Here is a 12,767-nt window from a genome sequence, read left to right as displayed (position 1 = left end):
TATGAAAAAGGCAGCATGGAGGAGATAATGGGAAGTCGGAGGCACACTCTCTGGCTGTAGTATGCCTCTACATTTGAAGTCCAGGATGTACTGCATGGTACTCCGTCTTGTTGCTGTGTACGGTGTTGAATGTCAACAGACTGAGAAAGGTATGGAGTAGCAATTATACAATATGGGAAAGTATATACTCCATTAGTCGATGGGTGTCACAGTCCTGCATCCCATAAAAAAGACACCGTTCAGCAGCAAATGGGCATCGCACCCCTCACTCATGAGGCATCTGACGCAGGTGACAATTTCACCCAATCCTTTGAAATTACTTCGCAATGTTCACATGGACCTAAGATAAAAAGACATTGAAAATAAGAAACAAATATTTAAAACAAGAAATGCTGCTGGGATTGGTAACATTTCTAGGCATATATCAAAGTCAATTCGTTGAGACATAGAACCAAATCTCTAGTGCTTAATTGGTTGGTGTATATATTAAGCAGCTACACCAGATGAAAGAAGAATTATTCTAATAGCACCCTGTGTATAAAGAAAATATATTAGATTCAGGAGGTCAAATGTATCACGATTGAAATATCCTACGATGTAGATAAGGTAGATCATGGGAGACTATTGAAAAAATTAGTGCAGGTGGGCTAAATAAAATAGTAGCTGAATGGGTGACTGTAAGCACGTGGCCACTTTATTAGACTAAACATTAAAATATTGAGAATTTAAACATATAATATGTTACCAGTTTTTAAGTTGATGACTTTGGTACTTGGTATGCATCCCCTTAGCTTACATGAGTGACTTGATTCGACTGGGCACACCCTTATTCAGTATTTTTCACTGACTCTTTAAATCGTCATCATTAAACCATATCTGAACGAGCTTCTCAATCAAGCCAATTTTTGGTTATATTTGTTTTTCGGATTTTTCTTTGCTATTGCCCAAAGATTTTCATGGGGTTCATGTCTGGACTGTTTTTAGGCCTATCAAGCACATTCATATTGTTTTCCCTTAAAATTCCATTACTTCTTTCGCTTTATGGCAAGGCATAAGAATAATTTCACTTTGGCCACACCACTCTTGAATCCGAGGTAGCAAACGGGTTCTTAGTACTCTACTGTTCACGTCTCATACTTCCTTTGACAATATATAATCGTCCACCTCCATACTTGAAAGCACATTCCAGACCATCGCTGATATAGGATGCTTCACTCTCTGCTTCACACAATTTGGATGGAATTATTCTCCGCCTTTCCTTCTGACATACTGACTTGTCTCTTCTTCGAGAGGAATTCCGATTCGTAACTAAAACAAACCGGAAGTAAATAAAACAAATAAGCCTAGCATCAATGCAATAAGCTGTACCGTTTCGAAGAAAAATTTAATACTTGTACTGTGCTGTATGGTTACATCAGTTAGAATGGGTTAAAATGGAATAATGAATGATAATTTAGGAATTACAGTAATTTTTATGGACTTGCCTGTTTCCAATCATCAGATGATCAATTCTGGAGAGTCTTGGCCCACTTAACCTCTTTGCAGCCATAGCACGCGTAATTCTCGCTTTTCCTTGATGTCGTCTTGCTCCCTTTCCAGCGTAAAACAGCTCTCGCCTCACAGTCCTGGCTGGTAGCAGTGACCCATGCTCTTCTAGTTTCTTACATAAATCCGAACTAGTAACCTTGCGATTGTTTACTGGCAAAATCAGTTTTGCGTACTCCTTGGGGTTGGTTTCTTCTTTCGCCCACAGTTTCCGGTACGTTGTTGACATTTTTTCTTCCCCTTGTCTTCACATTTTAAAATTCTACTAACAGAGTGATGTGGCATTTGCAATCTAGAAGCTATCTCTTGCTGTGACTAATGTTTCCATACCTGCCAACTTTTACTGTTTACCCGTAAAATTTACGGAATTTGCCGCATTTTACGGTTTTACGAATGGACGGTGTCATTTCGCGGACAAAAATTTGAAACGTTAACATTCGATAATCGCTCCACTACCGTACAATCGATTGTTTTCGTGGGTCGAAGCACGCTCGGTCTTGGTCGAAGGCATGTCCATGATTGCCGATAACTCATTCTTTGATATGATTGGTAATTTTAACCATGTGATCTTTGTGTCGATAATGGAATTGAATTTAAAGCCGTGTTAACAGTTCTTCCGTGTGAATGTTAGGTGTCGACAGACTCTGCTCCGCAAATTCTTTGTTCCTCTCCGTTCGCTTGTTGTGATTTAATCTATATACTTTGACAACGTGATTGTTGTTGTTTGTTGGCCTTTTACTGTTATGACATAGTTTAATGAAGTGTTCGAGTTTTTGTGTTATTACTTAGTGCTTCGCAGTTTCCTATATTCGTTGACTAATTGGGCTTGCTCCTGTGACTGGATATACCGCTATTAGCGCAGCCCGTTAAATTATAAAGAAGAATAATAATTACATTCGTTCCACGTGTGTATGGTTTTTACCATGTGCATATTCTTCGTTCACGAGGTTGGCGTCGTGTTCATTTAATGGTTTAAGACTTTGTGTGCTTTGCCACGTTTTAATGAAGTGTTTGACTGCCTTGAGTGTTTATGTTATAATTTTGTGTGACGTTCAGTGATCCAGGTTTCTTTCGATGTTTCAAGAGATGTAGAGACATTTTTCTCGGACATTTTCATACGCTATACTTCTATTGTAGATTATCATGAATAAATCCAACAAGACATCCAGACATTAGCTGCCTCTGTGGATCAGTGGTAGAGTGACGGCTTCCGGATCCCAAGATAGCGGGTTCAAAACCGGCAGAGCTAGTCGGATTTTTGAAGGGCGGAAAAAGTCCATTCGACACTCCATGTCGTACGATGTCGGCATGCAAAAGATCTCTGGTGGCACATTTGGTATTTACCCGACAAAATTCATTAAATCTCAGCCATAGACGCCCAAGAGAGTTTCGGTTTACTTGCTCTGCTATCTAGTGGGCCTAGAGTAAAACGGAACGTCGAAATTGACGAGCAGACAGCCAGATGGCGTCAAATGAAATGTCTGCACATGGTAGCTGAGGCCATCCGATTATTATTATTATTATTATTATTATTATTATTATTATTATTATTATTATTATTATTATTATTATTATTATTATTATTATTATTATTATTATTATTATTATTATTATTATTATTATTATTATTATCCATACATTTAAAGAATCATATTCTGTTGATTTTCCGTGCATACTAAAATCAAGAAAGGGAGAAAATTTGCCTTTTGCACTGTATGTGGGTGTGATATTAATATTGCACATGCTGGAAGGAACTATTTAAGTAATCAAGTGAAGTGCAGTAAACACCTACGTTACGTTAAATCTAAGGAAGATAACAAGAAAATCAACACATTTCTTGCCAAGTCTGGAGACGTTGACAGTGACGTAATTAGGGTCGAGTGTCTGTTTACTTCCTTTTTGGTGGAATACAATGTTCCTTTAAGTGCGGTTATCATGCTGGTGCTTTATTTAAGATGCTTCCCACATCAGAAGTTGAAAGGAAATACAGTTGTGGTCGCTCGAAAACGACATGCATTGTAAATAAAATGGCAAAAATGCATCATCTGAAGTTTAAGTGCATTCAGAACGGTCCATTTTCTTTGGCAACTGATGGAAGCAATGATACGAATGCCAAGTTGTATCCTATTGTTGTTACATTCTAACAGCTGAATTCTCATAACATACCAACTGAAAACTGTGTGCTCCGATAATGCTCATGTTATGATAGGATAAAAAAATGGGGTTTCAGTAGTACTGTAGGAAGTTCAGCCAGGTATTGCCGTTATAGGTTGCACTTGACACGTGATTAACCTAGCAGCTGAAAAGGTGCTTTAAGATTACCAGTTAAAGTGGGTGAGATCTTTGTTGATATATTTTATTTCTTAGAGAAGAATGGCAAAAGGAAAGAACGCCTTCAGAAATTTCAGAACTTGCACAATAAAGAGGCAAAGAAATTTCTGAAGCACGTATGTACTAGGTGTTATCTTTAGGCAGATGTTTGGAAATACTACTGGACCCGTGATATCCCCTTCTTTCTGTCTTTTTGTCTTCAAGGAGGAAGTAACATTATGTACCCAAAACATTTCCACAAGCTTCACATCTTTCAGGATACCTAGAGCTGAACAAAGCGGATCCAAGGAATATCAGAAGAAGAGAATTCTTCATTATGCTACTACACATGCCCCTAAAAGAATAGCATATTTTTCCAAACGTGACGAACCCATCCTAAAAAGCAAGACTTCTGCTACAACACGTGTGGAAGAATTGTTTATGTTCCTATCCTCCAAATTGAACAAGGCCTTTTGCACTTTCCTTCATGTGACTATTCCTTTATTTGACAAATTCAATGTTGCCCTTCAGACTTAACCCCACAAGTTCACTTTTTATTAGAACTTCTAATGGATTTGCTAAAGCAGTTCTTCACCAAGTTTGTTAAGCCCAAAATTGTCCAAAGCTCCTCATTGCTAGAAGTTGAGTTCAACTTGATTCAAAATCAAAGAAGTGATGATGAGTTAGTTATTGGCATTCAGAATTCGAACATAGTGAATGATCTCCAGTATACAGATAAATCCCTTTTGCCATCACTGAGAAACTACTTTTGTACTGCCCGTGACTACATCATCAACGAGTTTCCACTCAAGGATGATGTGTTAAGGCATGCTCAAGTTCCTAGGTTAGACAAAATTGAAGATGCATAGTTTTCTTCCATTCGTTTTTCTTGGAAAAGAAAGGAAGAAAGTGAAACTACAGATGAAATGGTGAATGAGCTTCAGAGGCAGTTCACAGCTCTTCAGGTAGATTACACTATCGTTGCAAATCAAGATGCTGCGAGTGGTTCCAGCTGGGTACAAATATCAAGAATTCGTGGAGCCGATTGACTTAAGTAGAATGTAGAATGTGAACGTGTTTTCAAACTTGTGAAGAAAAATAGAACAGAGTTCAGATCATCCATGTCCAATGAATTTCTGGAGTCTATTTCTATTTTGAAGACCAGGAGTTCTGGTCCCTATTATGACAAAATATTTTCTCAAGACTTTTCGCAGGAAGCTAAAAATGCCACAACTATGGCTCTAAAGTCGAACTAGCGTGTGATTTGCAGTGTGTATTATATTATTTTTGCCTGTGTTACGTTAAACAAGTTTTCTTGTGTAAAGCCTTTTTCAGTTATCACATATCTGCTTAATTTTTCAGGGAAGTCCTGGTATGTATGATCCAAACTTATATTCACCACGCCTGCTGCTGTTTAACAGGGATTTCTTCTTGATTGTTATCTTCTTCTACAAATCATTGGTCCATGATATAAGTGGATTTGATTTCATTGAAATGTCCTGTTTAAAGAATGAATTATTGTATCTTGTAGCCCAGAAGTATTATTGTTTTCGTCAAGCCGGGGTATATCGAAAATCCTTAGATGTTTTCGTCACGCGTGAGTTTTACTGATAGCCCTTTTCAAAAGTTGGCAGGTATTCGTTTCTCAACAAGCAGCTCTCTGACAAAGCCTTTATTGGCGAAGGGTCCTTTCATCTTCCCATAACCTCGAAATTTGACAGTTCTCTAGAACCACTCTTAAACAAAATATCAACTGAACTCGTGAATAGTATCAGTAATGCATGTAACTTACATAATGCACAGTCTTAATTATTTAAATCAATACACCAACAACATGCAGATATAGACGATAAACTACAGAACATGAGCACTGACAAAAATGACACAAAACCATTTGAATAATGAAATTACATTGTGGTTCTCACTGTAGCCACTATATGAGAAAAAACATTAATGAGGACAGGGATATCCCAAGGGGTAACTTTACCACCAAACAAGTTCAAGGATGAAGCTATAGAGGTCGATAATTTACATAATGATAGAAATATATCTTTTACCCTAATAATTTGGCCACGTCTGGTATATTTCTAGAAAATAGAACTCAGAGCTTTAGAGTAGGTGAAGCTTTATTTTATCCTGTAACAGTGATGGGATTGGGTCCCACAGTGCAGTGTTGTAAGAACATTATTTTCTGATATATATAAATAGTGAACTAAAATAAGGGGTAAGGCTCTTTATAATAAATGTTTCAGGATTTTGAGTAACTGGAAAACGACCTTGACAATATTGTAAGATGGATTTCAGGCAATGTTACGTTGGTAAACGGGGTGAAAAGTCTAGTTGTGTGTATCACAAATCGAAAGAGTCCTCTCCGCTTTAATTATTGTGTTGATGGGGTGAAAGTTCACCATGGGAATCTCTGTAAGTATCTAGGTATTCATAATAATAACAACAGATCTTCATTGTGGTTATCACATAAACAGGACTGAAAATGAAATTTACAGATCTCTTTATATGATTGTGAGGTTATTTAGGGGTTGTAGAGGAGAGGGCATATAAATTTTCAGCAAGGCCACAGTGAGAGTATGAGACCATAACATTATTTGATCAGAGAAAGGAAATAATCAACAGAAAGTGCTCCGTTTCTTCTGGGGGATTTCTGACAAAAGAGTTCTTTTTTACAGAGATGTTGCGAAGTTTAGGCTGGGAAGACTTGGAGAAAGGAAACAAGCTGTTCGATTAATGCCACGTTTAAAACATTGATACCAATTACTGTGTACAGTACACCACTGTCATTTACCCGAACGTACCTCCAACAAGTCAACCTTCTTCGTAGAGAACCTTTCGCACACTACACAGTGGTGATGTCATATCGTTCTGTTCCAGTACAGACCTTCAGAGGCGAGGGGTGTATTGGGTAGCGTAATGGGTCGGCTTACACTGACCGGTTACATTAAATTTCGTTACAGTAACCTTGTTGTACGAATTATGTACATTCTGAAGTAGTACAATACAGAGTACTGCACTGTACTGTGTAGGTAAATAAAACACGCAAGAGAGAAACCGTTATTTACACATCCTTTTTCTGTAGCAGGAAACCCTTCTGTTATTTTTATCCATCGTAATAAAAGTGCAAATAGCATTAAGTACAGCGCTTGTCGCATCGTAGTACGGCAATTATATCGCGAGTAAGAGAACCGTGAGGTTCGCACGGGAATCTCGGGATGTGCAACTGCTGCACGTTTCGTTTATCTCAAGCGTCAACTTCACGTTGCAATATCTAGGGATGTAATTGACCTATTGCGATGAAGCAAACGTCATTACTTATGTGATTTTTAGTGTTAACGACTGCGCAAAAATAATCCAGAGTGTATGTTTGATGAAACGTAAGTTTATGTTGAAAATACTATTTTCCTACGTTTTGGACTGGCTCATACTAATTAATTAGCCCCTTCCCTGCCTTTATGCCCGTGAAAGTCATTTTTCAATATCTCTTATTGTTCCAGATATATATGCGGTGAAAGGTTTTAGTGGGTCACCCTGTACAGTAGTAACCTGAGTAATTCACTCAACAGCGGGGTCCTGGGCTAAGTGTATTTAGTGAGAACCGTTAAGAGGCAGAATTGGTTGCTAGAAGGAAAGTCATTAAAAGAACACCAAGCAAGAGAAAACACACTTGGGCAACTTTGATAAGTACACTGACTGACAGAGTAAATGCAACACCAAGAAGGAGTGGTTCGAAAGGGATGAACGTTGGGGAAAAAGCAGAGACGGCACGGACGAATAATTGATGTTTATTTCAAACCGATATGCAGGTTACAAAATGCGCACGGCATCGACTTAGTAGGATGTAGGACCACCGCGAGCGGCGATGTACGCAAAAACACGTCGAGGTACAGAGTCAATAAGAGTGCGGATGGTGTCCTGAGGGATGGTTCTCCATTCTCTGTTAACCATTTGCCACAGTTGGTCGTCCGTACGAGGCTGGGGCAGAGTTTGCAAACGGCGTCCAATGAGATCCCACACGTGTTCGATTGGTGAGAGATCCGGAGAGTACGCTGGCCACGGAAGCATCTGTACACCTCGTAGAGCCCGTTGGGAGATGCGAGCAAAGTGTGGGCGGGCATTATCCTGCTGAAACAGAGCACTGGGCAGCCCCTGAAGGTACGGGAGTGCCACCGGCCGCAGCACATGCTGCACGTAGCGGTGGGCATTTAACGTGCCTTGAATACGCACTAGAGGTGACGTGGAATCATACGCAATAGCGCCCCAAACCATGATGCCGCATTGTCTAGCGGTAGGGCGCTCCACAGTTACTGCCGGATTTGACCTTTCTCCACGCCGACGCCACACTCGTCTGCGGTGACTATCACTGACAGAACAGAAGCGTGACTCATCGGAGAACACGACGTTCCGCCATTCCCTCATCCAAGTCGCTCTAGCTCGGCACCATGCCAGGCGTGCACGTCTATGCTGTGGAGTCAATGGTAGTTTTCTGAGCGGACGCCGGGAATGCAGGCCTCCTTCAACCAATCGACGGGAAATTGTTCTGGTCGATATTGGAACAGCCAGGGTGTCTTGCACATGCTGAAGAATGGCGGTTGACGTGGCGTGCGGGGCTGCCACCGCTTGGCGGCGGATGCGCCGATCCTCGCGTGCTGACATCACTCGGGCTGCGCCTGGACCCCTCGCACGTGCCACATGTCCCTGCGCCAACCATCTTCGCCACAGGCGCTCACCGTGGACACATCCCTATGGGTATCGGCTGCGATTTGACGAAGCGACCAATCTGCCCTTCTCAGCCCGATCACCATACCCCTCGTAAAGTCGTCTGTCTGCTGGAAATGCCTCCGTTGACGGCGGCCTGGCATTCTTAGCTATACACGTGTCCTGTGGCACACGACAACACGTTCTACAATGACTGTCGGCTGAGAAATCACGGTACGAAGTGGGCCATTCGCCAACGCCGTGTCCCATTTATCGCTCGCTACGTGCGCAGCACAGCGGCGCATTTCACATCATGAGCATACCTCAGTGACGTCAGTCTACCCTGCAATTGGCATAAAGTTCTGACCACTCCTTCTTGGTGTTGCATTTGCTCTGTCAGTCAGTGTATATACGTAGATCGTCAGCCATTATATAGAAAGGAAGGGCGACCGATAATCTATACGTAAAAGACGTATGTTCATGCAGAGAGAATCAGAACACACGAGTTTTCTACGTCCAGTTTCAGAGCCACGGCGAGCTCGTGCCAAGCCTCCCCAATTTACGAATATTGTTCTTCCTTGAACGAGAAGGCTTTGAGCACTAACCAGGACGATGCAGCGTGCAGATAAACAAAAGCAGCAATAGGATGATCCCTTGTAACCCCTGAAAGATGCGGGAAGATGTGTGGAATCTTACATAACTCGTGACAGGGTATCGCAAAAGACACCAGCACTGCCCATTGCAGTGTGCACGAGATCACCGTTATAAGTAAACAAACGATATTGAGTGTTAAGGATCCACGGACCGCTTCTTGGAGCAATGAAGACATGTTCAGAGGAAGTAAGGGATTCACTATGCGTGAGATGAGACCAGCTCTTAGCCAAGAGATATCAGACAAGAAGACTGGAAATATTGTCTGGTCCAGGTCGGGACCCAGTGGTTGCTATCCTGCTCTAGACATAGGTGTATTACGAAGCTCATCCTCTTTAAATGCAGTAAAATGGGACAGACCGAGCAGAATGACTTTGTGCGCGGTCATAAGAAGGGACTTAAAGGGGGCGCCTAATTCTATATGTCACCAAGTTATCTGATTAGTGATGCGACATGTTGAACTGGTACGGGACAGCTGTAGAACAAATAGTCCACCTTTGAATCACGTAATCCTAAGTAAGAGAAAGAAGATGTAACCTCACCTTGACTCAATTTGGTGACCACGGAACTCGTAGCTGGGTCTGACACACTATCCAGTTATTTGTGTGAGCCTGCTAACTTTCTATTCACTCTCCGACCTTTCTTGGTTAACTGTTAATCTTTTCCGACTGTGACGCTATTAGTTTTTTATGTTCCCTTAATTTTATCGATAGCTTCACCTCTTCTCTGATTGGTGTTAAGAGAGGAAGGTGTTGATCAGTTCTGTAATAATATGTCCCTGATCCCCTGGTGGTCTGCCATAAGCATAACTGTCTCTTCCTCTCGTTCTATTACTTGACTGATAGCGAAAATCTTGTGCTCCCACCCCACCCACTGCCTTTGACTGATCAACGTAAAACCTTCCCTCCAGCTCCCTTGCTCATGGATTGTTGTTCGCTAGAGAACCTCTTATCAAACGGTCAGTATTAAGTGCATGATCCGAGTGAGTGTTTCCCTTCTTCGTCTCAGAAGTGCTTACAGTCGAGTAATATAACACGAAAATAAACAATGTGGACCATTACGGGAGTTACAAGTAATTCACTATATCCTAAGTGGTTAAAACAAGCAATTGTCGACCTGCTCAATGTCCGCTGTGTTATGAATATCTTGTTATTGTTTTCATTGTGATGTATGACTGCTGCTTTCAAAAGATGAGCAGCTCGTGCGGTAAAAATGTACCAGAAGTTGCAGTTTCTTCAACGTTTGTTTGATGAATATATCTGGAGATACTTGGTAGTTGTTATTCCTCTCACGGATCCACACACATTTCTTATGTACTTTGTTATGAGACTTTAAGACCCGCGGTGTGGAACTGTTTATTACGACCACCCTGAGGATATTCTGTAATGCCCTTGTAACCGCTAAACGTGCAGAGTAAAGTTAAAAATTCGTTCAAGGTCAAATTACGACGAATAAAATGCAGTTTCCGTGTCTATGAACAACCGTGTTGCCCTTTAGTCACGTGTATTAAAGCGCCCAACACGTGGATATATCTCGTTGGTCGACCGAGAGAGGTAGAAATATCCTGAATTTATACGAGACCGTCACCTGTCTTCACACAATTCGAACAAGGGCTACATAGCCGAGGTGGCATAAATGTCCTCGATTCTCCTGGAAGTCCGTGGGTTTGAGAAATGTGAGAAAAGAGATTTCAACTTCTGGAGCGACACATGGCCCAGAGGTACACTCAGCCTGCTCTATAAATGAGTACCAGGTTAATTCGTCAGCCCAAAGTGATTCCGTTCTTCCTCGTAGCTGTATTAAGGAATGAACCCTGTGTTTTGTTCACCTGTAGCCAAATTTCTCTCACTGGTGATGGATGACATTTTTACCCGTATCTCAACGAACAGGAATCTTTTGAAAGCACTTGATTTCTCATTGAAAGAGAACTTAGGTGTTATCTCGACTGAAATTAATATACAATTGATTCAACGCATTACCCAAATGCAGAGACTCAACACTGGTGAAGTGTAAATGGCATTGTTCACTTCTTAGCGCGACAATGTTTACCTTTCCATGGAACTTCCGATAAGTTGTACGTTCCTAGTAACGGCTAGACTTGATAACGTTACTGAGAGTTCCTCGTTCTACTGCTAGTACCGTAGTAACCAGAACGAGCTGAGTTCTCGCATCGCAGGACTCAGTTCTTGTAGTGGACACCAAAGTTCTACTGCTAGTAGTCAGTTCTTGTGGTACACAGCAAAGTTCTACTGTTAGTAGTTATCAGAACGAACTGAGTTCTCTCATCTCTGGAGTCAGTTCCTGTGGTGGACACCAAAGTTCTACTGCTAGTAGTCAGTTCTTGTGGTACACAGCAAAGTTCTACTGTTAGTAGTTATCAGAAAGAACTGAGTTCTCTCATCTCTAGAGTCAGTTCCTGTGGTGGACAGCAAAGTTCTCCTGATGTAAGTCAAGCTGAGCAATTGGCACTAACTGAGTCGGTCATCTGGAAAACAGGACACGTCCACAAAGTTACATTTAATAGGAGAGACACAAAATGGAATGAACGTTGAAATTATCGAAGTTGCATATAAATAGTAAAAGCCCATTTACTCCTATAATACGGATTTCAGATTCCATCCCTGAAGGTAAGAAAAATCAAGTTTTGTTTTCTTGATGCGTACAGTTTTCCAATTGAACTGAATTTGCATAGAAAATAAAAAAGGAAATTTCCATACCTGTCCTTTAATTTTGTTTTTAACTCGATTTTATTATTGCAATGTCTCTTTTCAGTCAGCCTATAACATTCCGAAATCAGAGAATTACGAAGTGATCCCAAACAAGGCACATATTGTAATTCTGACAAATAATAATTAGTAATCATGTTAATGTTCATTCCCTCTTATAGGATATTATATGGCTTGTGTGTAGATGATTTTGTTTTTTGCTTTGTAAATACATGTTTATTGTGTTTGTTTATTCATACTCCCTGCTTTGTAATTCAGTGACCATGGAATGGCTCTTGATGTTGTACATTATATTTACTTTATTGCATACGTTCGTTGTAGTTATTATTATTGTTATTATTATTATTATTATTATTATTATTATTATTATTATTATTATTATTATTATTATTATTATTATTACTACGCATCTCTTAAAATGTAAATAAACTAATATTCAATATAATAAATTATGCTTATCTCTTTGAATTCATGTATTTTATTGCATATTTTTATTGCTATGGCAACAAGACTTCTTTATGATGTAGATACAGAATAAAAGTATTTCTTCCCAAATAGATATGTTATACACCCCCTGTGGGTAAGGGACGCAGATGAAGAATACACCTATGCTATATCCTGCTGTTGTAAGAGGCCACTAAAAGGAACGACCAAGGTATGATACTGTTAGAGCCATGAAACTAATTGTGGTTAGTACCATCATGCGGGGAACTCCATGGGTCACATTTACCTGCGAGTAGTACCACTATGTTAGGTACACAACAGGTTTGTGTTTAGTAGCAACATCTGTTGAGTCTATGTATGGGTTTTCTAGTGCCCGTGATTAGT

This window comes from Anabrus simplex, chromosome X (assembly GCF_040414725.1).
Source record: "Anabrus simplex isolate iqAnaSimp1 chromosome X, ASM4041472v1, whole genome shotgun sequence".
NCBI classification, from domain to species: domain Eukaryota; kingdom Metazoa; phylum Arthropoda; class Insecta; order Orthoptera; family Tettigoniidae; genus Anabrus; species Anabrus simplex.
This window is presented reverse-complemented; position numbering follows the sequence as displayed.